This window comes from Halichoerus grypus, chromosome 7, assembly GCF_964656455.1.
Source record: "Halichoerus grypus chromosome 7, mHalGry1.hap1.1, whole genome shotgun sequence".
Lineage (NCBI taxonomy): Eukaryota > Metazoa > Chordata > Mammalia > Carnivora > Phocidae > Halichoerus > Halichoerus grypus.
Window position 1 is genome coordinate 96626749 of NC_135718.1, and position 27599 is coordinate 96654347.

General features: G+C 36.5%; 1 protein-coding gene and 1 long non-coding RNA gene across 5 annotated transcripts in view; one reads left to right on the plus strand and one right to left on the minus strand.

Moving 5' to 3' along the window:
* Nucleotides 1-27599, plus strand: part of GREM2 (gremlin 2, DAN family BMP antagonist) — a 108095-nt gene that overhangs the window by 30835 nt on the left and 49661 nt on the right. The window lies entirely within an intron of this gene.
* The window catches only part of LOC118525829 (uncharacterized), a 66651-nt gene continuing 46694 nt past the window's right edge, over nt 7643-27599 (minus strand). The window contains exons 3-4 of the long non-coding RNA XR_004912333.2: nt 11147-11213; nt 7643-10618 (exon numbers count right to left, since the gene is read on the minus strand). This is a non-coding gene — a long non-coding RNA (uncharacterized LOC118525829). The remainder of the gene's footprint in view (nt 10619-11146; nt 11214-27599) is intronic.

A 27599-nucleotide genomic window follows, 5' to 3' on the forward strand; every position in this document is an offset into this window, starting at 1 on the left:
TACCTTGGTGAATTAGCTGGTGTACATCACTGAGCTCATAGGTTTTCTTTCTTTCTTTCCTGCCTGTTTTCTCCAGAGAATTCATTTCTACAAGGTTTGTGGCTGTTTGCCTTGAGAAGAAGTTGGAAGAAATGTTTTTAAAAATAACTTCCATAGGACACATAGCAATTTGATTAATTTTTCTCCTTACTTTGGGCAGACAGCCTTTCTTTCTTGGGGTTTGCCATTGATAAATGCTCTATGATTTTACAGAGGTGATTTTGTTCTTTCCTCTTTTTTTCCCAGCATAGCATGTATCACCCAAATTCTGATGTTGTTTTCACTCTCCTTCTGTGTAAGCTTTTTAAAAAAATGAACAATCTTGCTATGATGGTATTTGGAATGAACAACATATTAATAATATAAATGTAACAGCATACTTAATGTAAGAGAAGAGTCACCCTTTAGGAAATATCCAATAAAAGTTATTGAAAACTAAGTTTCAATTAAGTAAATCTCAGGTTCATATTCTTTTCCACCATGTAATCTCAGTTTTGTTCCCACTGAAGTATAATCTTGTGGTCTTATTTTTTGTGAAAAAATTAGAATAACACTTACCACACTTACCACAAAGAGTCTTCCAAAATTGTCCACTTGTCTTTGTCCTCTTCTACATTCTTCCCGCCCCCACCTGCCACCAGTAGTTCCAGCGTCCTACTTCACCGACTTCTAAGCCGGCAGTCAGGAGCAGCTTTAAATTTACTAGTTCTACCTGCAAATACCTGATATTCCTCTTCGCTTCTGCAAGTAAACATTTTCCCCTTATTTTTATCCATTGACACCTTCTATCTTATCTCAGAGGAAAAGCACCCCTTCCACCTCCAAGGGCTTACCTCTGTGTCCCAGAGCTCTTGACTGCATCACATAAATACACAGGTGAGGAAATGTAGGAAAAGCACTAGTACTATGTTAGAGAGGTTATTGTTCCATCATTAGGCTATACAGAGCTAGGTTCTTCTCTGAGAACTTACTCCTTAGATGATACCTTTTTGCATTACCAGTTCCCTTTTTTGACTTTTTAGGACTGAATCCTGTCCAACAATAACAAAAATTTTAAACATTCCTCCCATTTGAGATAAGTAGCCCTTAATTCATTCCTGGATCCTTATCAAACTTTAATCTCATCTCTGACATTGTTAGCTCTGAATTACCATTCCAGTCTGGAAAGAAACAAAGTTGGTTCCTCCAGAGTTGTTAGACTGCACAGCAGCTTTGGGAAGTATAAAAGCACAGTTCTCAACAGAAGGCCTGATGAGGCCTGATGTTGAATCCAGACTTTACCACTTATTGACTATGTGACTTTGGAATTTCAACCTCTCATCTTGGGCATCGAAGTAGAAAGCCAGGGCAGGGACAAGGGCAACATGAGAACACCTCTGGTACAACATTTAAGAGGGTGCCAAAAACCTAAGTTAATCAAGATAAATAATAGTTTAATGCAATATTTTAAAGAATAAAAATCAGTGCAAAAAATCCATGATGAACAAAATATCAAAATTTTAAATATAGATGTTGTCAGCAATGATACTGTGTGGAGTTATTATTTACTAAGCTCAAACCAAAGGGGAAAAATCCAAATAATATTGATCCTATCCTTATTAAAATTTTGATGTTTTTATTCATCATGGATTTTTTTTAATGATTTGGTGTTTGGTTTTGTTTTTTCAAGCATTTTCTTAACGTGTTACTTATCTTAATTACTGAGGTTTTTGGTCCTACTTCAATTTTTATTTCAGGGAAGGGCCTTACTTGCCTCACCCTGGTCCCTACTCTGCCCACACATTAGCACTATTTTGATAGATTTGCTTCCAAAGGTCAGTGACTAATTTTAATATAAGATTAAAGACTCTGATTCAAATAAAAGAAACATCATTTTATGTTGCCAGTAAGACAAGTTGAGAATTAGTGTCAGCCATGTTATCACAACAAAAGTCCTTTTTCAGAGCATTTCCCTCCATATATCCCACTGTGTGCTGCCAATCTAGACACTTGGGTAAAACAAACGCTTAGTTCAGTGATTATCCAACGAGTCAACTTATGTGACTGCTTGCCTGAAATATGTAGGTTATTCAGTGAACATTTTTGAATTGATGATTTCCCATACAGCCCATCCACCAAAAAAAGCAAGAATTATGGGAGACTACCTCACAACTGTAAGAAAATCGACTTTTAACTCTCCATAATCATTAGTCAAAGGTAAAGTCCAGCAGGGGATAAAATAAACTAGATGTTGGCAATGTCTCTCCTTTGTTGACAAAGGGACATCAATTGTCAGCTGCTAGAGAAGACTTTACTCTTTAAGGTAATTTGAGTTACCGGTGGTGTGTCTACTTACATAGAATGCAGAAAAATAAGGCTTAGACAAGTCAATCTAAGTCTTCTCTGTCAGGTAGTGCCAACTACTTCCATCATTGTTCTAGTGCTAAAGATTCATACTATTCACTGTATAGACAGCTAAAGTGATGGGAGGAACACACCAGTGAGACAAACGCAATTTCCTCATTAGCTACTGCTTGAAATTCTTCTACAAAGTATGTGCAATGTAAAAGATTTGTCTGAATACCCCAGAACACAAATACATCTCTTTTTTTTTAATGTAAAATTTTAAAAATTCCTAATAAATCCATTGGAATATTCCAGCTATAATTAAAAGTAGAGAAGACAAGAGAAGGGGAAGAATAAGCTTATTTATCATTAGTTCGGCATCAATTACATCTTGGATCAAAAGGTGCCAAAATTCTCATGGGGCCTTGTGGGTGTAATTAGACTCCCTTCTGGAATCAGCCAATTCTGAGTGGTGATGCTGACGTAGGTGGCTGGTCCTGGCAGTCAGAATGTCTCGGGGACTAGGGAATTGATGATGAACCCAGCCCTTGCGTTGGGCTTCATTATCTCCTCAGTGCTCAAACAAAATCAATAATTCAAATTCCTCAGTTTGAAAACTGAGAAGTAATTGGTAGTGGAACTTGAGGGCCCATGTGGCACCCCTGAAAAGTTCATTGCAGGGCAGGGACTACCATACATGCCGGATAAGAAACTGACCTGAATTCTTCTCTAAAGATCTGTCCTAATCAGATATTTAACAGTGGGTGGGGTCTTAGAAATCAGATGATTCAAACAGCTCTCATTCTACAGGTGATGAAACTTCTGCAAGGCCACACATCTTTTAGAATAGAATCCAGATTTATGGAATTCCTTTTCCAGTGTTCCTTCCACTAGTTAATTCTGCTCACTCATAAGGAATGCCATTTGTTAAGTTGAATATAGTTAGAATATCATCAGTTAGAATCAGGAATTTTCTTTCATACGAAGTAGAAAAATATATACACATGAATGTTTCTTATAGACATACTGGTTCTGTATCAAAATCAGTAAAATTTTAGTGTTCCAAATGTTGAAATATTATATGCTTGAAATTGCTAATATGCAGATATTTAACCTGGATAGGCCAGCTCTTTTCTGCATGCACTGTTTCCTGCCTAAGTCGTGAGTCAGCCTTCATTAATTGCATGCCCATAGGGTATGGAGCACTAAGCTCAGAACAGTGATGATTAATAGCAAAAGAGAGCAAGGGACTTAATATTGTATTGCATGCAGATGATTACATCTATGTACATTTTACTAATGTAGTCACTCAAAAAGAATGTAGGAAAAAAATGTGGGACATGACCTACAAAAACATGATTGCTTAGGTTACCTGGCACTGTCATTTTTGGAATGATTTCATTGGTGTTTAAGGGAAACTACAAAACAGAACTGTCAGTACAGTATTAACTTCTCCCAGAAGACACTCAGAAGACCCCAGGACAGAGCACAATTCCAGCTCCAACGGTGGAGTGTTGCTGTTTGTGGACAGTAAGGGTCTCAGGCCTTCTGAGGCATATTTGTCCTTTACTGGAGTTCTCAACTTTCTGAAATGTATTCACAAAACCTTCATATCCTAATTAATTTAGTTTCAAAAAGATAGTATCAGAGACCTGACAACACCAAGCTTTCCAGTGAAAACATTTCAATGCCTATGAAAATCCAGTAAGTACCTCCATCTGTACATCTACAACTTGAAGCATCAAAGAATGCAAGAGATTTCCAACCAAATTGTAAGAACATAAGGGACGGGAAGTCCACGTGACCACCAGGAAGCCAGTGGGAGGCAAAGGACAGCCAATACAGTATTGACATACATTTTTAATTGCATTTTTTAAAAAGCTTTAGTAAGAGGGCGCCTGGGTGGCTCAGTCGGTTGAGCGTCTGCCTTCGGCTCAGGTCATGATCCCAGGGTCCTGGGATTGAGGTCCTGGGATCGAGCCCTGCATTAGGCTCCCTGCTCAGTGGGTGTCTGCTTCTCCCTCTCCCTCTGCCCCTACCCCACCCCTGCTGTCTCTCTTTCTCAAATAAATAAAATCTTAAAAAAAAAAAGCCTTAGGAAGATATGATTGTCATACAATAAACTATGCTTAGTTAAAGTGTACGATTTTGACCTATATCAAGACCGTGAGCATATCCAACACCCTCAGAAGTTTCCTCCAGTCCCTTCAGAATCCCTCTACCACCCAGGGCATTTTCTAGAGTTTTGTATGAATGGAGTCAGTATGTCTGGCTTCTGTACCTCAGGTGATTATTTTGATATTGACCCATGTTGTTGTGTGTATCAATAGTTCAGTCCTTCTTTTTTTATGTGGTATCCCATCGTATGGCTCTTCCACAATTTGTTCATCCATTTACTTGTTGATGGGCATTTGAGTTGTTACAAATACAGCTACTACAGACATTTCTGTGGAAGTCTAGATATAGGAATACTTTCTTTTCACTTGGTTAAAGCCTCGAAATGGAGTGACTATATCAAATGGTAGGTACGGGTTTAACTTTTTTATTTTAACTGCCAAACTGTTTTCTAAAGTGGCTGTACCATTTTACATTTGCACCAACAGTGAAATAGTTACAGTTGCTAACACCTTACATGGTCACCCTTTTTAGCATTTTAATAGGTATGCAGTAGTATCATTGTGATCTTAATTTGCATTTCCTTAATGATCGCTGATGTTAAGCATCTTTACATGTGCTCTAATGAAGTGGTGATTCAACTCTCTTGCTCACGTATTGGGTTATTTTCTTATTAATGAATTTTGAGACTTCAGGATATAATCAGTCTGGATACAAGTCCCTTATCTGATATCTGTTCTACAAATATGGTTTCCAAGCCTGTGGCTTATCTTTTCATTCTTTAAATAACCTCTTTCACAGTTTATTTTAAAGAACAGACATTTTAAATTTTGATGATAAAATCCAGTTTATCATTTTCTTTTTAATACATTGTACTTTGGGTGTCATATCTAAGAAATCTTTGCCTGGCCTAAGGTTACAAGGATTTTCTTCTATGTTTTCTTAAAGGGGTTTATATTTTAAGTTTTACATTTATATCTACCACAAGTAACTTCTTTCATACAATGCAAAGTATACATCAAAGTTCATTTTTTCATATGTGAATATTGAGTTGTCCCAGCACCATTTGCTGAATAGTCTGTCCTTTCTCTACTGAATTGCTTGTACATGTTTGTCAGAAGTCATGCATGGATCTATTTCTGGACAATCTATTCTTTTTCTTTGATTAATTTGTCTATCTTGATGCGAAGGACGCACTATCTCAATTACAGTAAATTCATAAGAAGTTTTTAAATCAGAAAGTGTTCACGTAAACCTTGTTCTTTTTCAAAATTGTTTTGGCTCTCCTAGGTTCTTTTCATTTTCATATGAACTTTAGACTCGGCTTGATAGTATCTACAAAAAATAAATAAATAAATAACCTGCTTGGGTTTTTATTGAAATTGAATTAAATCAGTAGATCCACTTAAGAATAGTTGCCATCTTAACAATATTGAGTATTTCAACTCATAAACAAGATGTCTCTCCATTTATTTAAGTCTTCTTTAATTTATGTCAGCAATGTTCTGTAGTTTTCAGTGTACATATTTGTGCACTTTTAGTTTTATTCCTAAATATTTCATATCTTTGTTATTGTGATATCACTTTTTAATTTCAATTTCGAAATGTTTGATCCTAGCATATAAAAGTACAGTTGAAGGGGTCAGCACCTGTAATCTCTGTGTCATTCAAATGTCAACTATAGTTTCTATTGCTATGTCCTCAAATTCATTAATCTTTTATTTTGCCATATATAATCTTTCATTAATCCTTATCCAGTGTATTTTTTTCTAGTGTATTTTTAATCTCAGATATTGTAGTCTCCATTTCTAGAAGTTGATTTGGGTCTTTATTTATATTTTTCATGTCTCAACTTTCTGAACATAATGGAATATAGCTATAATAACTTCTTAATGTACTTCTCTGCTAATCTTATCATTTGTGTCAATTCTTAGTTGGTTTCAATTGATTGCTTTTTCTCTTCATTGTGATTTATATTTTTCTAATTCTTTGCGTTCCTGGTAATCTTGGATTGGATGCCAGACATTGTGAATTTTACCGGTTGGGCACTGGATAATTCTATAGTGCTTTAAATATTCTTGGGTTTTGTTCTGGGCAACAATTAAGTTACATGGAAGCAGGTTGATCCTTTGGGATCTCTAATACATTTGGATAATTCTTTTCCTGGCCCTGGGTAATTTCTTTTCATGAATTCTCTGATCAGTACTCGGCTGAACACTAGAAGAGGACCCACTGAAGATACCTGAAGTTCTCTCCCTGTGCCGCTCTCTACTCTCATAGATTCTGTTATAAGAACTCTAGCTGCCTTGATCTCCCCAGATTTTCAGCTTTATTTCTTCAACCCGGGAAATCCACTGGGCTCTGCCTGTGTCCCCTCTCCCTGCAGCGCCACCCAGAAGCTCTCTCAAAGCAGTAAGCTGGGGCAATCATAAGGTCCACCTTGCTTGTTTTCCATCTCTCAAGGATCAGTGTCTTTTGTTTTCTTGGGTTCATTGTGTTGAAAACCACAGTTTCAAGTATTTTATCTGTTTTGTTTTGGTTTGGTTTTGGTTTTGGGGTTTGGTTGTTTCAGGCAGGAGCATAAATTCAGTCCCCTCTTTTCTAACTTGGCCAGAAACAGAGGTCCTCAATTTAATTTGTAACCTGTTATAAAACTAATCTGCATTTTCTTTTGAAAGATGTATATTTATATTTCTCAGAATCTTTAATAATTTAAAGTTTGATGCTGAAATATCAAAGGAAAAAGTTGTTCCCTGGTTTCAAAGAAAAACACTAAAGCTCAAAGATTAAATGATTTAGTGTCCATCTGCGGCTTTGATGCAAACTACTGCAAATAAAAAAATCTTACTTGAGCATTCAGAGTTAAGGATGACTATTCCCTAAAATGTAAAATAATTTAGTGACATCGAGTTTATGGAGGAAACAATAAATAGGAATAACTTCTTAGTATACTTATTTGAAGTGACTGAACCCAACATGTAAATAATAGGAATGCACTCCCTAAAACATTGCTTTAATTGATGACACTCATTGCAACTGGTAAAAACATAGCCCACAGAACCATGTGTAAAATGTTATTTACATCTCAAGCTTTCTCACGTAAATTTATAAAATACAATGAAAAAATAGTGTAGTCAATTTAGGTAATAGAAGGTGCATTCAATTCTGGTGATCTATATTATAATTTGACACTGTCATTTCACACGTAAATACAGTCTGGCATTAGAAGATATAGAGGCTATGCATAACTTCTGAATAGAACTTTGTCCTGAACTAAATTTTAAAAAGTGTTAATTAGGGTCCCACAGTCATACATTTAACAACAGAGAATCCTCTATCCATGTAGAACAAAATATTAACATAAGGCAAACACCAAGAGACATATAAAGTAAAGTCAGGGTAAGACCCAAGTTTGATGGGGCTTAAAACTTAATTTGGGGAACTTCTTCAAGGAACAAAATCCAAAATTATAAATATATAACTCTGACAAAAAGGAAGTCAATGCATTATTTCTAAAAGTCATCCATTACTAGAAGTTCATTCACCCACATACAGGAGTGACTGTGAACCACATAAATACATCCTACCAAACCCAAAATGAATGTGTGTCCAGCTCTGCTTCTCCCAGAGATGAAAAGTGCACGATATGCCCATGGCCATGCCCGTGTTACCTGACACAAGAGAAAGTATGCAGGAGGGCAGGTTGAAATGGAAAGATACTCAATTTTCAACAACTGCCGCTAATATACCTTACCTTTGCTAATGTTACAAAACCATATGATCATGTGAAAATATTGCTAGCCTCCAAGGGATCCTGAGGTTACTCTTTCATTAGCTTTATCCCAGATCCAACTCAGAAAGAAGGGTGTGGGATATGGAGGAAGTACAGACCAGTAATAGGGTTTAAAATTGTCACACCTCTACCTCTCTCCAAAGTAATTTTAGAAATCTTGCCTTTAATATATCCCTAAACCCTGAAAGTTCAAAGGCCATTGAGAACAAGTTTGCCTTTATCTTTTATTTAACAAGGCACATAAAGTAGAAGGAAGGTTAAAGGAAGCAAGTGTGTAAGGGATGGGAAGGTGGACCAGGCAAGGCCATCCAGATATGTGGTCCTGCCAACACAGACATTTGCAAAATGATGTGGGATTCCAGGTTGACCTGGTCATACTAGCAGTTGCTATGGAGACTGCCTAAGTTTCACATGCGTCCCCTTGACTAACATCCTGGGAAACTCAGACAAAAGGTAGCAATCCTATCCCATACTTGGATTAATAGCTGGGCCCAGAACATTTTTTCCATCCTCAGCTATTTTGTTCTTGTCTAAATCAATTTGTTCTGCCATTATATTACAGAATGTATTCATACAGCGATTTTTGCTAACTTGCTTCTTTCCCTTGAATGTGCAGCAACAAGCAGACAGAAGTCCATCCTCCCTGAATTTAGCCCAAGGAGCATTGTGTTCTCCAGTCACAAGACTTCATACTTTTTGGCATATGCAGTGGGTGTGTAAAGAGATGTTAAATTCAAAACAAATATGTTTCTGCACATGCACGCAAATACACACCACAGACTCTGTAGTTCTACAAATGTCTGTATAGGAAATTCTACAGGGAAAGCCCTATATCAGATATAAATAATTTCCTCTAGAGATATTGGAAATCCCGGGACATTCTCCAGGATCCTGTCTCTTGGTGTCTTTCCCACAGAGAAATATTAAACTAATGGCATGGATTACACCTACAGTGAAAGGCGAAACTGAACACCAAGGCAGCCCCTGGAGGATTAGGTTCTGCTTTCTGACACCACCTGTTAGCGTAGGAATTGTAATCCCTCGGAGCACAAAACGGCTGTGTCTCAGAAGCAGGGCTGCTTCTAAAGGTTACAGCAGCTCAGACATTTTTCAGTTTCAGTCATTTCATTAGACCGACAAGGTAAAATGACTATACTATAAGGGCATCTAATGCCACAACTGTAGATTTGGTGAGCTGGGGTCATAGAGTTCACAAAAGGAATGGGGCCTTGGGACCATCTGTTTATGTTTACCATTGCTCTGCACTTCTGAGTCAGCAACAAGCAGGGGATTGCATCACCTCTCTCTAAACAACCACCAGCACCCCAAACGCACACCTCATCCAAAAAAGTCTTTTTTTTTTTTCTTTCTGTAGGGAATCTTTCAATTAGCAAGAAGAAGCCTAGGGTTGCATTTAATATTCACAGAGTGGCTTGCAATAAATTTGGTCAATTTTTCGTTAGGCTATTTGACGTCTTATTAAAACAAGAGATCCTTTTATTGGGTAGAGAAGAAAACATGACTTTGGGGTTCAGATAACGGTTCCCAACACTGACATTCTGTGACTTTGGTCAAGTTTCTTATTCTTTCTAGGCATTAGTGACCTTTTCTCTAAATAAGGATAATAATACCTATTTTGAAGACTTGGTGGGAGGACTAAATAAGTGATATCCAAGTATCTGACATATCATAAATATACAATAAATATTTCCATTTCACAGTTCCTACAGCAGTTTTCCTTTTCTTTTTTTTTAAGTGCAGCATTATTTTGTGTAATTGATGACAAAAGTCTCAGTTTTCAGCAAGTGTCTCAAGGAATTTTTTCAGTAAAAACCTTGTATCAGGACATAAAAATGATTGATTCTGAGAAAATTTTATTTTATTATTATTATTGAGAGAGCTTTTAATGTGAAATTATTTATTTATGGAACCAAAAGGCCTTATTCTTTTTAACTGCATTTCCCATGTCCACTCTTGCCTGGGCCCATTATGGTAGACAAATAAAATGTAATGAAAATCAACTGGAAAGCTAGAATCTACAAACTTTACTTGGCTTTGCTCTATTCAAACTTACCACATACAATCCTTCAAGTCTTTTAACTCCCTTGTGGGTAATCTTTCTTCTAAATAGCAGCCCTTACTTTCTGCATTCAATTAATCTACAAGTGTTTACTAAAGACCTACAGTAAGCCTGTACCATGTTAAACACTATGGAGCCTGCAAGAAAAATAAATGATGACAGATTATATAGTAATTATTGGTTCACAAGCCACTCATGGAACTTGTCTCCTTCCTTCTTGGTCTCATCTTGAAAGAGATGATTTCCATGCTCCAGGAGCTTGATACCTAGGGAGAGACGATTCATACACATGAATCAATTAGCAAGCAGTTGACTGTCTACTTATAACACTAAGTCATGTGACCTAAACCTAACCTAAATCATTGGCCAGGGATGGCGTACGTCACTAGGGTCAGGTCACCAGGATATACATCATAAAAATGTTTTGATTTTAGCCAGACAGGAAAGACAAGGGAAAACATAGAGAAGCTGGAAAATAGTGAAAGGATATTACCTAGAGGGGTACTGGACCATCACCTAGTTGAAAGAGGCCAAGTGATTAATTAGGGATCAGCGAGAAGAAACTATAGAAAAAGACATCAGTTTTCACTGGATGGGGAAGTCTTGAATGCAAGGCTTGGCGGTAGACTGGTTTGTTCTATAGGCCAATATAGTGCCAGTTGAGAAGCAGTAGGGGGGTGGAGGAGAAGTGGAGGCCAAGTTTTAAGGAGAATAGTAAATATAGTAATATCATTCAGAAGTTTTAATTTGTTATTTGAGGGTCCACCTCTTGGCATGTTGTCCCATTAACTTACCCACTGTTTTTCCACATAAATGTCTCATTTAACTATCTTCATTCAAGTCAATATACTTTTTGACCACCTATTATAGAAACAAAGAAGAGTAAGTAAGAATTAATCACCACTTTCCAGGAGCTTCTGATTTAGCCCGGAAGGAGTCCCTGAGGCAGTTTCTGGCGGTCCAGAAGGTCACAGTAATACTGAGACATTACTGGTCTTTTTAACTGTGTTGACACTGGTACTGATGGTAAGAAGCAGTGGGGGCTACAACGTCTACTCTCTCAGCACCAGTCACGGCAGTGTCTCCAAACTGTACTGTAGTTGTACTTGACCATGCAGTCACCGCGGGAGAGAAATTGCCAGTTTCACCCAAGGACACTCTCAATACAGTGGTAAAACTTCCTGATTTTATTAAATCTCAACCCTTGAATAGATGTCTTTTTAATACTGTATGAGGCAAATGAGAAGCACACACACGCAAAAACATGCCTGTTGCATGCTGAAAGCCCAGGACTGTTTCAAGGTAAAGCACTTGTGTGACTGTGTGAGTTGAACACCATTGAGTACCATCAAACACCAATATCAGGAAAACCAGGATTACTCCAACATGGATAGCTGGGAAAATTTAACAAAATGAGTCTGTCACTTCAAAGAAAGCAAGTTACAGTATTTATTGCCAATGAAAAAATCTGAGCTTTCAGGCAAATATTAGAATTTTGGGAAATTTTATCTGCCACCAGTGGCTTGACAACTTGTCAAAGACTTTTGATGAGATTGGTGGTGACATAATGGCTGATTTCTTTCATATGGTACAGTCGGTGTGTCAACAGTTTCAGGATCTTTGCATTTCAGTAAGCCAGTGTATGATGTTGATAAAATCATGTTTGAGTAAAAGATCCATTTGAAGTGAACGGTAGACCAATGAGTTCTAATGTAACAGAGTTCAAGAAATTCATTCATATCATTTTAAATTCCACATTTCAACTAACCCTTAAGAAATAATTTCATGTCAGGTTTTGGTGTACTACCAAAGAACATTCACAATAATTATCTAGAAAGGCTACATAATTTCATATCTTTGTAAGGCCAGATTTTCTTCATATACTTCAACTAAAACAACGCAACAGCTTGAATGCCAAAGAAGATATGAAAATCCATCTGTTTTCTGTTAAGCCAGATATTAAAGAGATTTGCAAAAGATGTAAAAGAACGCCATTCTTCTATTTGAAAAATAGTTACTTTTCATAAAACATATAGTGCATTTATTATCACTATTTGTAAGTGAATTAATTAATAATTAAAATTTCAAAGTTTTAATTTCTAATATGATAGAGATAACCCACAGAAACAAAAGCTCTTCATGATTCTCAATAATTTTTTAAGAGTAAAAAAGGTTCATAGACCAAGTTCAAGAATTGCTGGTCTAGCCAATTGTGGAGTGTCCAGGGAAGACTTTTTCTACTTTTCAATTGCCCCTTATCCTATCAATTAATAGAAATCAGTGTAGAAAAAAGAAATCATTGTGGTTCACTAATTATCAGTTGCAATTATAATTCAGAACTTGCTGAACTTCCTCAGTCTGTTTTATATGTTATGTATTTCCTTTCCATAGTTAGTGTCTTATTTATTTAATTTGAATGCTATAAATGCTTTTTGGGCTTTTTTCTTTTTGAGTTTATTTTTTATTTCATCAAAGTCACATTTTCATAGTTTGGAGGCAAATTTTTCTACAAAGCTTAATAAAGAAATCAGAAATCCCTCAGCTGCTTAGCCTATCCCCAAATTTTCAGCTTCCAAAAGGCAGTTATTTCCAATGTTTCCAGCTAATCCTCTTGGTGTTTACTTCTCTTTCTCTATATAACATGCTTATATGTTGAGATCTTAAGTCTTTAGCTGTTAGCAGTAGGTTCTGACTCCCCGCTGTGGAAGATGAGGATTGAGCTCTCTGTCACCTTATGCCACCAAACCCACCTCCCAAACACACACGCACACACACATACACACTCCTCAAGCCCCATCCTCCTAATACTAAAGTTTTAATTAGATAAAATTTTAAATTCTTATACCATTATAACTGTGCACACACAATTCACAGTGGAACTATGTAACACACTATTACTAATTCCCCTTCCCTGCATATTTTTTTATTTTCCCTAGGTTAATAATTGCTTTTTTATTTTCATATTCTTTCTATTTATGGCTTCTCCAGCCACAAACATTCCATAGTTGCATAATCTCCTGTGGATATTTTAATCACATTAGATGTTCTCTGATATTCATCTTCCTGAGGTAGTGTCTGAGAGTGCCCTCTGACCTGGTCTAGTCCAGAGGCTCTTTGGGATCTCTCACCAGCACAGCTCACCAAATACTGCCTCTGTTTCTGATCCCATGTCTTTCTCTTTCTTATTTTTCTCCTTAGTTAGGTGCAGCACATACTGGTAACTTCATCAAAAAAGGTACATGGAAGATTAAATTTCTTAGAATGTGCATGTCTGAAAATACATGTATTAATAAATTAATAATGAATAAATAAAATAGATTTATCAATTTGGAAGAGAACTGCAGCTTGAAAAATCATTTTGCCTCAGAATTTTAAAACACTTGTTCCATTATCCTCTGCTTTTAGTATAGCTATTGAGAAGTCCAGTGCAATTTTCATCCTTGGTTATTTGTATAAAAACTATTCTTGTTTTTTGTTTGTTTGTTTTACTTTTGGAAGAACCTGGGATTTTCACCTTGTCCCATTTTTGAAAATTCTTAATGTACTTTGGGAACGTAGGCTTCATTCATTATGCTAGATACTGGTGGATTCCTCTGCGTCTGAACATTTTCTTCAATTATTTTCTTGATAATTTCCTCCTTTCTACTCCTTCTGAAATTCCTTTTATTCAGATAAGTCTTCTTGGACTGGTCCTTTAATTTTTTTTATCATCTCTCTCCTGTTTTCCATCTTTTGTTGTTTTGTTTGTCATTTGTAAAGATTTCCTCAACTCTATCTCCCCATTTTTATCGTTTTTTTTTTCATTTTTTGCTACAGTATATTTATTATTATTAATTAATTGTTTCGCTTTAGAATTCCTTAGCTTCCAAGAGTTCTCTTTTATTCTCTGGAGTCCTTTCTTGGTGGTGTCTTCTTTTTTTCCAAAGGTGAAAGAGCTGTCTTACTTGAGGATTTTGAGATTTCTTCTCCCTGAATAGTTCTTTCTTTCCTCTGGTTGTTTCCGCTCATTGGTTGGCTTATTTGGGGCTTTCTTTGATGCTAGTCTTTCCTCAGATGCCTGACAGATATCTTGGCAGTTTTTGATACAAATTTAAAGTTAAAGAACTAAAAAAACTGATTGGCACTGCAGTACTGCTGAATAGACTTGCTAATAGTAAAATGTACTGCAAGCGATCTACTTTAGTTCTTTATTTGGGGCGACCCCAAAGGCAGTATCATTAAGCCTTTTTTTTTTTTTTTTTTTTTTTTAATCCCACCTTGGGTTAACAGATGTCCCAGGGAAGGCTCTTCCTGTCCTGGCTGGGAGGTATAAACCTGGCTGCCAGAGTTCTGGTTGCTGAGTTGGGAAGATGTCTGGAGACTGCCTATCCCAACATTCACTCAGTCAACCTCCTTTTAGCAAGTGTTTGTTGCTGCTGTCTGTTCTCCTATTTGGGTTTATATCCATTTTGATATATATCTCTTTTTTTTAACCTAATACCTTCCTCCCTTTCTTAATATCCTAACTGTCATTTAAGCAGCTATTTTGGGAGACAGGGGCAGTTTTTGCATATGTTCAACTTGCTATCTTTAAATAAAGGCCCACTTTGATTTTTATTGCTTATTGTTTGGCAAAATTTCCAGAAATTGTCAGAGATTTCATATTCCAGCATTTGCAAAGAAAAATTTTAAAGATTTTATTAAAATTTGATCTAATTTATAAACTTAACTGAAGATTTATTCAATTTTCAAACATCAAACATAACTTAAATGAATATATTATATAAAGCCTCTTATAGATATTAGAATCCAATGACAGAGAAAAATGGAGCTTGTTAATAAATGATGACTACAGTCAATCCCTCGGGCTCCTGGGTGGCTCAGTCGGTTAAGTGTCTGCCTTTGGCTCAGGTCATGATCCTGGAGTCCTGGGATCGGGTCCTGCTCAGTGGGCTCCCTGCTCAGCGGTGAGTCTGCTTCTCCCTCTGCCTCTCCCCTCGCTCCTGCTCTCTCTCTCTCTCTCAAGTAAATAAAATCTTTAAAAAAGTAAAGTCAACCCCTCATCATTTGCAACAAGTATTTACTGAAAAAATATTTTTAGGATATGCTCTACTAGAAACTCATAAACTTTAAGGAGGTGTCACAAAGCTAATTTTTGTCCCACCTTACAAAAATAAATTTGACAGAGAAAAGAAAAACCAAAGGCTATTAAATCAAAGGTGACTAAAATATCCTGGCAATTAAAATCTATCCACTCTGTGGGAATTATGAATTAACTGCAGTTTTTGCATCTGTTTCAAATCATACTATTCTCCAAGGATAGCTGGGGTGAATACTTAATGAAGAACATACTTTGAATATCTTCCCAGTACAAGTATCTTAAACTCAAATTATTGAAGGTCCATTTTACACTTATCTCTTGATCTGCTGATAAGTTTCTCCTAAACACATCATCTACATCCAAAATATGGGTGACAACATTCCCTAGTGTATGTACTCAATTCTAGTGTACATACAGCTTTCTTTTCCATCCTCAGAGACACTAAGAGGGCATATCAAACATTGTTATAGTTTCATCTTACATCATCCATTTCTGATTTATCTTGGTCCTAATCATTTTTATTTTTTAAAAATATTTAAATTATTTACAACACTTTAGAAACCAACATGTATTCATTTTCACATTTCCAGTAATTATAGCTATTTCTAATGCTTGCACTTTGTGGCAGGCCCTGTGTGGTATGCTTTGTACATATTAACTGTACTCAGCCCTTATAACAACCCATTATTATAGATGTAGAACCAAAGCAGTGAAGCCAGGACTTGAATACAGTTCCATCTGCCCCAAATTCTGCATTATTCAAAATGACAAAATATGGCCTCCCGATTATGTGGTCATAATTCTTAAATTATGGTTGATGCTTAACATTAGCATAACTAATGGTGAGAAGTGAGAGAAAGGGGGGATAAGATATGCCAACGCAAATTCCAAAATGGAAAATATGCTGTAATTATGGGAGTGAGATAAAACTGTGAATAATACATGAATTCCAGTATGCAAACTGTGAAACTTAGATACCAGTTCTGTTTTCTGTGACAATGTAAAATGGCAATTTTTATAGCAATTTAATAATCACTGGTGCTCTGCCTATGCAAATGTGTCTGTCTTTGTCAACATTTACTCGTGGAAATTAGTGCTTACTTGGATAGTTGAGCTGTGGTTAGAAGCTATCACTACTGCAACCAAATAATGTAGGCTCTATGAAAAAAAAAATCTATCACACTGTAGACTGTGTCCCTGGAGGTACCATTCTGGAATAAATTTCGGTACTCTAAACTAATGCAACATTTGTGTATTTACCGGTTTTTCTGTCTAGCAATCATGGCTGAAGTCTAAAAATTCTTAGGATTATACCAAAAAGACTGTCAGATTTAAATAAGTACAACTCAGGAATTATGTAATTTCTGAAAATTATAGAGCATGAAAACGTTCAGTTTATTCAGTGATTATCTACAGCCCTAACTTTTCTTTTGAAATTAACTAGGGATTTGTAAAATATGAACTTTAAGTTTAGCTGCTGAAAGCTTCCAAATTAAAAATATACTTTTTCTAGAAATTTATAGGCTAATATCCCTGATGAACATAGATGCAAAAATCCTCAACAAAACTTTAGCAAACCAAATGTAACCATACATTAAAAGGATCATACACCATGAGCAAGTGGGTTTTACTCCTGGGATGCAAGGATGGTTCACTATACACAAATCAATATATGTGATATACCACATTAACAAAATGAAGGATAAAAATCACATGATCATCCCAGCCTAAGTGTTGGTCAGCAGATGAATGGATAAAGAAAATATGGTGTATGTATACACAGTGGAATATTATTCAACCTTTAAAAAGAAGGAAATGCTGCTATTTGCAACTGGATGAACCTGGAGGGCATTATGCTAAGTGAAATAAGCCAGGCAAAGACAAATAATGCATAACATTAAAAAAAAAAAGTTGAACCCATAGAAAGAGTAGAATGGTGGTTGCCAGGGGCTGGAGAGTGGGGGAAATGGAAAGAGGTTGGTAAAAGGGTACAAGGTTTTTGTGATAAGATAAATAAGGTCTGAAGATTGAATATATAACATGGTGATTATAGTTGCTAGCACTGTATTGTATAATTGACATTTGCTGATAAAGTAGAACTTAAGTATTCTCATTTTAAAAAAAGAAAAAGTAAAGAAGATAAAAAAAACATCTGCCTTCTACTTGTTCTTGATCACTCTTCTGACCCAGAAGAAAACCCATTCAATTTTTAAGAATATCCTATGGAGTTATTTGTAATATACTTTGATAGTATTTTGATGGGGATTGCATTGAATGTAGTTACTGTAAGAGATACAAAGACAAATAAGATCCAGTTTCTGCTATAAAAAAAACCTAAAATCAAGTGAAAGAAAAATCAAGTGGAGAAGGGCTAAAACATGTTTATAAATCATTATAACAAGAGACACGAGATGATCTGCTCCAGATGAGATACACAGTGCACGAGAATTGTTTATGTGACTGGAGAAGGAGGCAGTTATCTTGAATTTCCATGGGCTGGTCAGGGCAGAGAAGTACTTTGCCTATCCTGGCATTATTGGTCCTCTACAGACTGTGTGCCATGAATCCACGAGCCATATATGCTTTGCTCTTTTCAGTAGTTCCAGTGCCTAGGATATAGAAGATGATCAATAAATATGTTTTGAATATGTTCATTCATTATTTTACTAATTCATTCAATCTTTTGTATTGTCCCCATTTCTCTTCCAGAGTCACTAAATTCTCATGTTTGTTTTGTTTTGTTTTGAATTGCCAAGGAATTATTTTTAAAAATCAATGTGTTACCAAGACAGAACACTCTTAGCAGAAGGGAATGATCTAACCCAAAGGGACCTGCGCATGTTCATTTTTATTTGGAAAAGGAAGAGAAGATGATAGCAGAATCAGATAGGGATTCATGAGTTGATTTGTTTTTTGTTTGTTTATCAGAAGTTTAAGATCCAGGAAGGATTTCTGCAGAGCACAACTCTAGATGTACAACAAGTTCTACTTTTTGGAAAGGAGGATTTCAGATAGTGACTTCAAAGAGAAAAACAGTAAAACACCTAAAAGACAGCTTCCCTAATGTATAATTTTTCTTTAGATTGTTCCCATATTTATGCATTTACTTCTAACTCTGTAACTCATGTGTCAAGTGTCTTTGAAGACTCAGGTTAGAGGAAATTTGTTAAAAATTCTCTACCTTCCTCATTTGCAAAGTAAAACTCAAGTGAACACATTTCTTTTTCTCCCTTTAATTTGAATTGGAATAAATGAATTTTTAAACTTCCAACTCACAACTCCATTTTATTGTATTATGTGGCTTTCCTGAATTTGTAGGCAGGTGGCATGAGGTTAGCAATGCCATTTATGCAAGGCAGTGATAGTCCTCTGTTCTAGAAGCTATTCCTAGCTAGTTGCAAAGAACATCTGCTTCTGGGGCCATAAGTGGTATTTGAGGAAGAGGTGCTGACTCTAGAGACTGGTCCAAAAAACCTGGAAAGTGATAGATCATAGGTCACTGCTTCCTTCCAGGATCAAGAAGAAAGAAATGATGCAAAAAAGAAGACAAGACATTAATGCATTTAGCATCCAAGTCTGGAGTTGATGATTCAAGCAACTCCAGAGACTGGGGACTTTCTAGACTCACGGGACACTGGCAAGCCCTTCAACCAGGGCTGATTATTCACTCTGGGATAAGAGAGTTCATCCACCCATACCTAAAATTGTTTTTCTTGTTCACTTTTTTCTTCTAGGTCAGTGTATTCTAAAGCAGATTCACATTCTCTATAAATCTGTGGAGTATTTTCCATGGAAATTTAGGAGGGGAATTAAGAAAACCAAACTCTGTAAAGATTAAGAATTCAGATGTTATCCATTGAGGAATATGAATTCTGCTTCAGATTATTTATAGACACGTGTACAGCATTTTTTTATACTTCTCCATATACATTTCGTTTCAATTGGTCTCAAAAGAATTCATTGTGTAAATAAATGGTGGCAAGCCTGAGATCTCATACCACATTAAACACAAAGTGTTAATGGTTTAAAGTGTGTGAGCTCGTTTATGATTGCTAATTGGGAACTTGTGCCTAATTAAATGTGGAGTACTATCAGATTATGTCAATGTCCATATTTCATGTTGAATTTAGGAGATTTGTACACATCTGACAGGTTAGCAGGTATGTCAAGAGCCCTAGCGAAGACATCAAAAGAAAATCATGTAATTTAACTCCTAGAGAATAGGGAAACGACAATAAAAACTGGATGTGTCATTTGCCCTGTGGTCCTGAAAGCTGCATACATCCCAACTGCAAGAGAATTAAAAAATAGTTTAGCCTTCCACACTCTGGCTAGATTCTCCTCTCAAACCATATCATGGTCAAGATGGAAAGTACCTTTACTTTTACATTGTATAAGGTTAAGGTGTACAACATAATGATTTTATATGTGTGTATTGTAAAAGAATTGCCATAAGTTTAGTTAACATTCATCACCTCATCTAGTTACAATTTTTTCCCCTGTGATGAGCTTTTTAAAAAAAGATGTTATTTATTTTTTTGAGAGAGAATGAAGGAGGTGGGGAGAGGGAGAGGGAGAAGCAGGCTCCCTGGGACCCTGGGAACCCTGGGATCATGACCTGAGCCTAAGGCAGACGTGTAACCAACTGAGCCACCCAGGCGCCCCCTTGTGATGAGAACTTTTAAGATCTACTCTCTTAGAAAATTTCAAATATACATTATTAATTATAGTCATCATATTGCACATTTCCTCCCCAGAACTTAATTATCTTATAACTAGAAATTTGTGCCTTTTGCCACCTTACCAAATTCCTCCACCCTTATACCCCTCCACCCCTTTGTATCATTTAGCATAATTCCCTCAAGGTCCATCCACATTGTCACAAATGACAAGATTTTGATTTGGGGGTCTCTTTGGCTCAGTGGTCAGGATACAGACACTTCAAAGCGTCTGTGATTTCCCATAGACTTCTAATATTCTTTGGCATCTCAGAATGCTGAAATCAGGTTGCCATATACAATGCCTCATACAGAGTCTCTTGCAGAAATACCACTGAATTTCTTTCTTATAAGGTATTTTCCAGGTACTTAGGCAAGAAATGCAAATGATAGAGGAAAAATGTTTAAAATGAGCTTAAGAATCTTCATTATATAGAATGCAGTCACCAACTACTCTTAATATCCATGGAACACTACATAAGAGAAGAGCTTAATAATTAGGAAAGGATGTTTTAGTTAATGTTATATCAGTTTACATATGCATCTTTCAAGAACTTTCAAATATAACATCTTATAAGATTCATCCCTACATCAAAGTAGGATGGAAGATCTTTATCATTCTGTATTTACAGCCAATGACTATGGTGTTCAGGAAGACTGGATCTTGCATCACACAGCTTGTACACAGCAGATCCATGACAAGACCAAACTACTGATGCTTGTCCTGGGGCTCTTTATGCTCCACCAAAAACTGCCTTTCCACATTGGGAAATACATTTTTTTTATTATTATGTTATGTTAATCACCATACATTACATCAGTAGTTTTTGATGTAGTGTTCCATGATTCATTGTTTTCATATAACACCCAGTGCTCCATGCAGAACGTGCCCTCGTTAATACCCATCACCAGGCTAACCCATCCCCCCACCCCCCTCCCCTCTGAACCCTCAGTTTGTTTTTCAGAGTCCATAGTCTCTCATGGTTCATCTCCCCCTCCGATTTGGGAAATACATTTTTTAAAAATAAAGGCTATTGTGAAGAAGATATACAAATGACAAATAAGCACATGAAAAGATGCTCCACACCATATGTCATCGAGGAAATGCAAATGAAAACAATAATGAGATACCACCCAACATCAGAATGGCCAAAATCCGGAACATTGATGATACCAAGTGCTAGCAAGGATGTAGAGCAATAGGAATTCTCCTTTACTGCTGGTGGGAATGCAAAATGGCACAGCTTCGCAGTTTCTTACAAAACTTAACATACCTTATGATCCAGCAATCACACTCCTTGGTATTTATCCAAAGGAATTAAAAAGTTATATCCACACAAAACCTGCACAAGGATGTTTATGCTAGCTTGATTCATAATTGCCAAAACTTGGAAGCAATCAAGATGTCCTTCAGTAGTTGAGTGGATAAATAAACTGTGGTACATCTAGTCAGCAGATGTATTATTATGTATTATGTATTATTCAGCACTGACAAGAAATGAGCTATCAGGCCATTAAAAGGCATGGAGGAACCTTAATGCACATTATGAAGTGAAAGAAGCCAAACTAAAAAGGCTACATACTATATGGTTCCATCTATATGACATTCTGAAAAACACAAAACCATGAAGATAATAAAAAAGATCAGTGGTTGCCAATGAGGGGTGGGGGTGGTGGCATAAATAGGCAAAGCACAGAGGATTTTTAGGGCACTGAAAATACTCTGTATGATATTATAATGATAGAGACACATCATTATACATTTGTCCAAACCCATATAATTTACAACACCAAGAGTGAACCTTATGGTAAACTATGGACTTTGGGTGATTATGATATGTTGATGTAGGTTCATCCTTGGTTAAAAAATAACGTGCCATTCTGATGAGTGATGTTGATAATGAGAGAGGCTATGCATATGTGGGGACAGGTAGTATATGGGGAATCTCTCTACCTTCCTCTCAATTTTTTTTGTAAACGTAATATTCTACAAAGCTAAAGTCTTTTTTTTTTTAAATGAAGGCTACTAAAAACTGAAATCACTTCCAAAGATAACTATTAGAAATTCCTTTAGTTGAGTACTTTAAATGCAGCTGATTGCTGAAGGCAGAGAACTAAATTAGATATCACATAGTATTAATACCCTAGAATCCTAATGCTATCGCTACAAGAAAAATCTATGTTCTCTATGGAAAGTCATTCAGTTAATGAATTAGTTGGGTTAAGAGAAACATAAAAGACTGCATGGTGCAATGGAAAGTGCTAACTAAACCAAAAGTTCTGGCATATAGTCCTGGATTATTCACTAAATAGATGTGTAAACCTAAACACATCATGTTATTTTTGTAGTCACAGTTTTCCTGAGCTACAAAATTCGTAAGAAATGGTGGCATAATCTGTAGGATCCCTTCTGGCTCTAAGAAGCTATGATTCTTCCTCCTGTTTCTATTAATTCAACAAATAATTGCCTTCAATAGCCTCAACTAATCTGAACTCTGCATTCAAGGAGGAAAAAAGAAAGAAAAGAAGCAGATCTTATTTCTATGTGTTTTTTTCATTCTTATTTGTGCTTATACTTTGCACCTCATTCAATTGATCATTTAAAAAAACATTTAATGACAATCAGACCCCAGGAACTCAAAATATGTATTCTTCACTGAACTCAGGTCTCAATAGAAATCAACCAGATTTTTTTCAGATGTCAGGGAATTAAGATCCATGGTCATTTCATTCCCAAGAACCAATGTTTCATCTAACTTTGAATCCTTGTGGATGAGATCCAAATGCAAAGTCTCTTCCAATGTTAAAGAAGACTCTGTGCTTGGATCAGCTCCATTGAAAGCATGGGGATGATGAGAAACCAGCCCAATTTCAGAATACAACAGAATAAATCAAATTAAGGAACATTCTGTAATATTTAGCCCATTATAGAACACTTTTAATAGGTTCTTTTGGCCATGGAAGAATTTTTTTTCAAAGTCAGTATTCCTTTTAAATTCTACGTTTCCATTCTAATTGATCTTCATGGTCTTGCCATAGTAATTGCAATATGTCCAAATATATGAAAGACCTAATTTAAAGAATATAGTCTGGGAATGTTTGAAAAACATTTATTGCATATATCAGCACAATATTTGCTTTCAATCATTCAAAATATTCAAAATATTGCAATATGCAACAAAAACCATTTTAATTAGCATATAACAAAAGTATAATTAAAATCTTTTCAGAGTAACCCAACAGATCAGTCTACAGTGTAAATATGGAAAAGGAAATGACATTATAAAGCAAGAAAATTAAAGATTAGAAACTGGTCTTGACACTATTTAATAGAGTTCTATTTCCATCTTTCATTTTTAACAGAAAGCGATCCTTTCTAGCTTTTGAGTTAATGCTATGCTTGGCCTTATTCCATTTCCTCTTACTCCCCAACCTCCCACACCACATTTCATTGTGGCCTTTGGTTATGTTGCCCCCCATCCTGAGTCACACCCACATTCACTCAATCTTCTGAGCATTGCTAGAGAAAGCTGGAAATTGTGCCATGTGTTTATTAATTTGTAAGCTCACAGGGTTCTCATGGTTTAAGTTTGCCCCATAATCATGTAGTCTCTTGCTCCCACAGGCTGTTCTCAGAATTCTACCCCTCTGATGTCCTCACTTCTTTCCATAAATGGAACTCTACCTTCCTTTTTATTCCTTGCTACCTCTGTATGACTCAGAGCCACATCTTTTACACAGTCTCAAAGCACATATTCATAGCTTGCTGGACCTCTTGTTCTTCCATCTTATCTCAGAGAAAAAGCTGTACCTCCTCTTTCACAAGGCTAGTCCCTGTTGTAGTCATCTCTGTCCTATAAATCCCGGTATCCTCCTGAACTTTCTGATGCTCTAATGCACATTATTTCCTGTTGCATCTTTAATCTTTTACTCCCTACTGATTTCTTACCTTGTAAATCTGCTCAAATGTCCTAATGGGCTGCTGCACACACACACACACACCCTTCTTTTTTAACCCTCTTTTTAGTTTGACTCAGTAATTAATGTGTTATCTTCACGCTCTCTTATCTTCTTAAGTCTGATCTGATTTTGGTTGCTACCTTGACTGGATCTTTTTTCTTTTTTTTTTTAAGATTTACTTATTTATTTTGAAAGAGAGAGAGAGAGGAGGCGCAGAGGGAGCGAATCTTTCAAGCAGACTCCCTGCTGAGTGAGGAGACCGACACAGGGCTCCATCCCACAACACATGAGATCAAGACAGGAGCCAAAACCAAGAGTCAGATGCTTAACCGACTGAGCCACCCAGGTGCCCCTGGATCTTTTTCTCAATGGTTACCAGTGACTTTTTAAATACCAAATCCAAAGGTCTTTCTTTCAGTCATTATTTTCCTAGATTACTTTTATCTTCTTCTAAAATAACTTTCCTCACTTAGTTTCTGTGATTCCACGTGGACCTAGTTCTTATTTTACCTTTAAAGTTTTCTTTTAGGGGCACCTGGGTGGCTCAGTCATTAAGTGTCTGCCTTCGGCTCAGGTCATGATCCCAGGGTCCTGGGATTGAGCCCTGCATCAGGCTCCCTGCTCCACAGGAAGCCTGCTTCTCCCTCTCCCACTCCCCCTGCTTGTGTTCCCTCTCTCACTATGTCTCTCTCTGTCAAATAAATAAATAAAATCTTTAAAAAAAATAAATAACGTTTTCTTTTGAATGAAAGTCAGAGAAAGTCTACTTCTCTTTATTCCCTCCTTGAACATGGACATTCATTTTGTATAACCTTTTTGCTTTTCTCTCAGGAATCTCATCCATTGTCATGACTTAATAGGACACCTCTGCCAAATCTTCAGTCTTAAATTCACTCTTTATCTTTGTCTATCAATTAGATACTTCTTACTGAAAGTCTACAATTACTTCAAACTCTCAATATCTTAAACTAGATCTATATATTTTTTTGGCAAAACCAGTTTATTCTTTATATATATGTTATTGGAAACATTATTTTCCTATCAACCTAAGGCCAAAGCTTTTGAAGATTTTTTTTAAAGATTTTATTTATTTATTTGAGACACAGAGAGAGAGCATGAGCAGGGGGAGGGGCGGAGGGAGAGGGAGAAGTAGACTACCCACTGAGCAGGGAGCCTGATGTGGGACTCGATCCCAGGGCCTTGAGATCATAACCTGAGCCAAAGGCAGATGCTTAATTGACTGAGCCACCCAGGTGCCCCCAAAAGCTTTTGAATCTCATTCAAAAAAATAATGCAATATAGACCAGACTATAAGAGCTTTAAGAGAACTAGATGCAAAGTCCTAAGGATTATGACTGAGAAATTAAATCTGAGCAATTGGGGAAGATTTGGAAGTTTCAGAAGAAAATCTTAGATATTTTATAAGATTGAAGAGCCTAAATCCTATTTCTATGTTTTTTACATAAACAAACAAAAATCCATATAATCTTTTTCCCTGTTTAAAAAAAAGCAAGTATTTATTGCCAAATCCTATTATCTTCCTTTACAATGATTTAGCATTCCCTTCTCTTTCTCTATCAGATAACATATTTGTGATTCTCACATCTGTTTACTCATTTATTCAATAACTTGTCGGTCAGCATTTACTGTGCTGGAGCTTGACTTCTTGGTGCTTTTTTAATATAATAAGTAGATAATTATAATTTTCTCCCAAAGACTTCTGTTCCCAGAATTTTCCTTTAAGTGCCATATTAATCCTCCGAAAACATCTCTTCATGCATTCACTACTCTGTTAAAGAGCCTTTTAGTTGGGGCGCCTGGGTGGCTCAGTCATTAAGCATCTGCCTTCAGCTCAGGTCATGGTCCCAGAGTCCTGGGATCGAGCTCCACATCGGGCTCTCTGCTCGGCGGGAAGCCTGCTTCTCCCTCTCCCACTCCCCCTGCTTATGTTCCCTCTCTCGCTGTGTCTCTCTCTGTCAAATAAATAAAATCTTAAAAAAAAAAAAAAAGCTTTTTAGTTATCAAGACCAGTCTAACTTCCTTTGTTTCACATCTGACATTCTTAATCTGAATGCTCCACTCTGTCTGCTCAGAGGCTCCTTCCCAACCTTTTTTTTTCCTTCTGAATTTTTATTTAAATTCTAGTTAGTTAACATATAGTATAATATTGGTTTTGGTGCTCATCATAACAAGTACTTGCCTTAACACCTGTCATCCGTTTAGCCATCCCCCATCCACCTCCCTCCATCAAGCCTTAGTTTGTTCTCCATTGTTAAGAGTCTTATAGTTTGCTTCTCTTTTTGCCCCTTACCATCTGTTTTGTTTCCTAAATTCCACATGTGAGTGAAATCATATGGTATTTGTCTTTGTCTGATTGACTTATTTCATTTAGCATAATACATTCTAGCTCCATCCATGTCATTGCAAATGGCAAGATTTCATTCTTTTTGATGGCTGAGTAATATTCCATTTGTGTGTGTGTGTGTGTGTGTGTGTGTGTGTGTGTGTGTGTGTATACACATACAACATCTTCTTTATCCATTCTCCAGTTGATGGACATTTGGGCTCTTTCCATAGTTTGGTTATTGTTGATAATGCTGCTGTAAACATCGAGGTGCCTACACCCCTTTGAATCTGTATTGTTGTATCCTTTGGGGTAAATACCTACTAGTGCAATTGCTGGATTGTGGGGGTAGTTCTATATTTAACTTTTTGAGGAACCTCCATACTGTTTTCCAGAGAGGCTGCACCAGTTAGCATTCCCACCAACAGTTTAAGACGGTTCCCCTTTCTCCACATCCTCGCCAACATCTGTCATTTCCTCTGTTGTTAATTTTAGCCATTCTGATCAGTGTGAGGTGGTATCTCATTGAGGTTTTGATTTGGATTTCCCTGATGATGAGTGATGTGGAGCATCTTTTTATGTGTCTGCTAGCCCTCTGGAATTCTTCTTTGGAAAAATGTTTATTCATGTCTTCTGCCCACTTCTTAACTGGATTACTTATTTTTTGGGTGTTGAGTTTGATAAGTACGTTATAGATTTTGAATACTAGTCCTTTATCAGATATGTCATTTGCAAATATCTTTTCCCATTCCGTAGGCTGCCTTTTAGTTTTGTTGATTGTTTCCTTCACTGCGCAGAAACATTTTATCTTGATGAAGTCCCAATAGTTTTTTGCTTTTGTTTCCCTTGTCTCCAGCAATGTGCCTAACCTTCTTTCACATCAAAATACTCCTCTCCCATCTCTCTGTTGTAACCATGCCATATACATTCCAGCTTCCAAGGCATTTCTTCACACTTCTTGCCAAGAATACCCTTCATCATCTCCTCCCCTTTAAATCCCTCTCTTCTTTTTAAGGTCAGGCCAATTTCCACCTCCCCCATTAGGGCCATCAACAGGCACCTCAGTCTTCAGTGTCTTCTTTCTCATCTGAACTCTGGTGGCACTATTTTCTTCCTTCCATCAGCAATTTCTACATGATATCCTA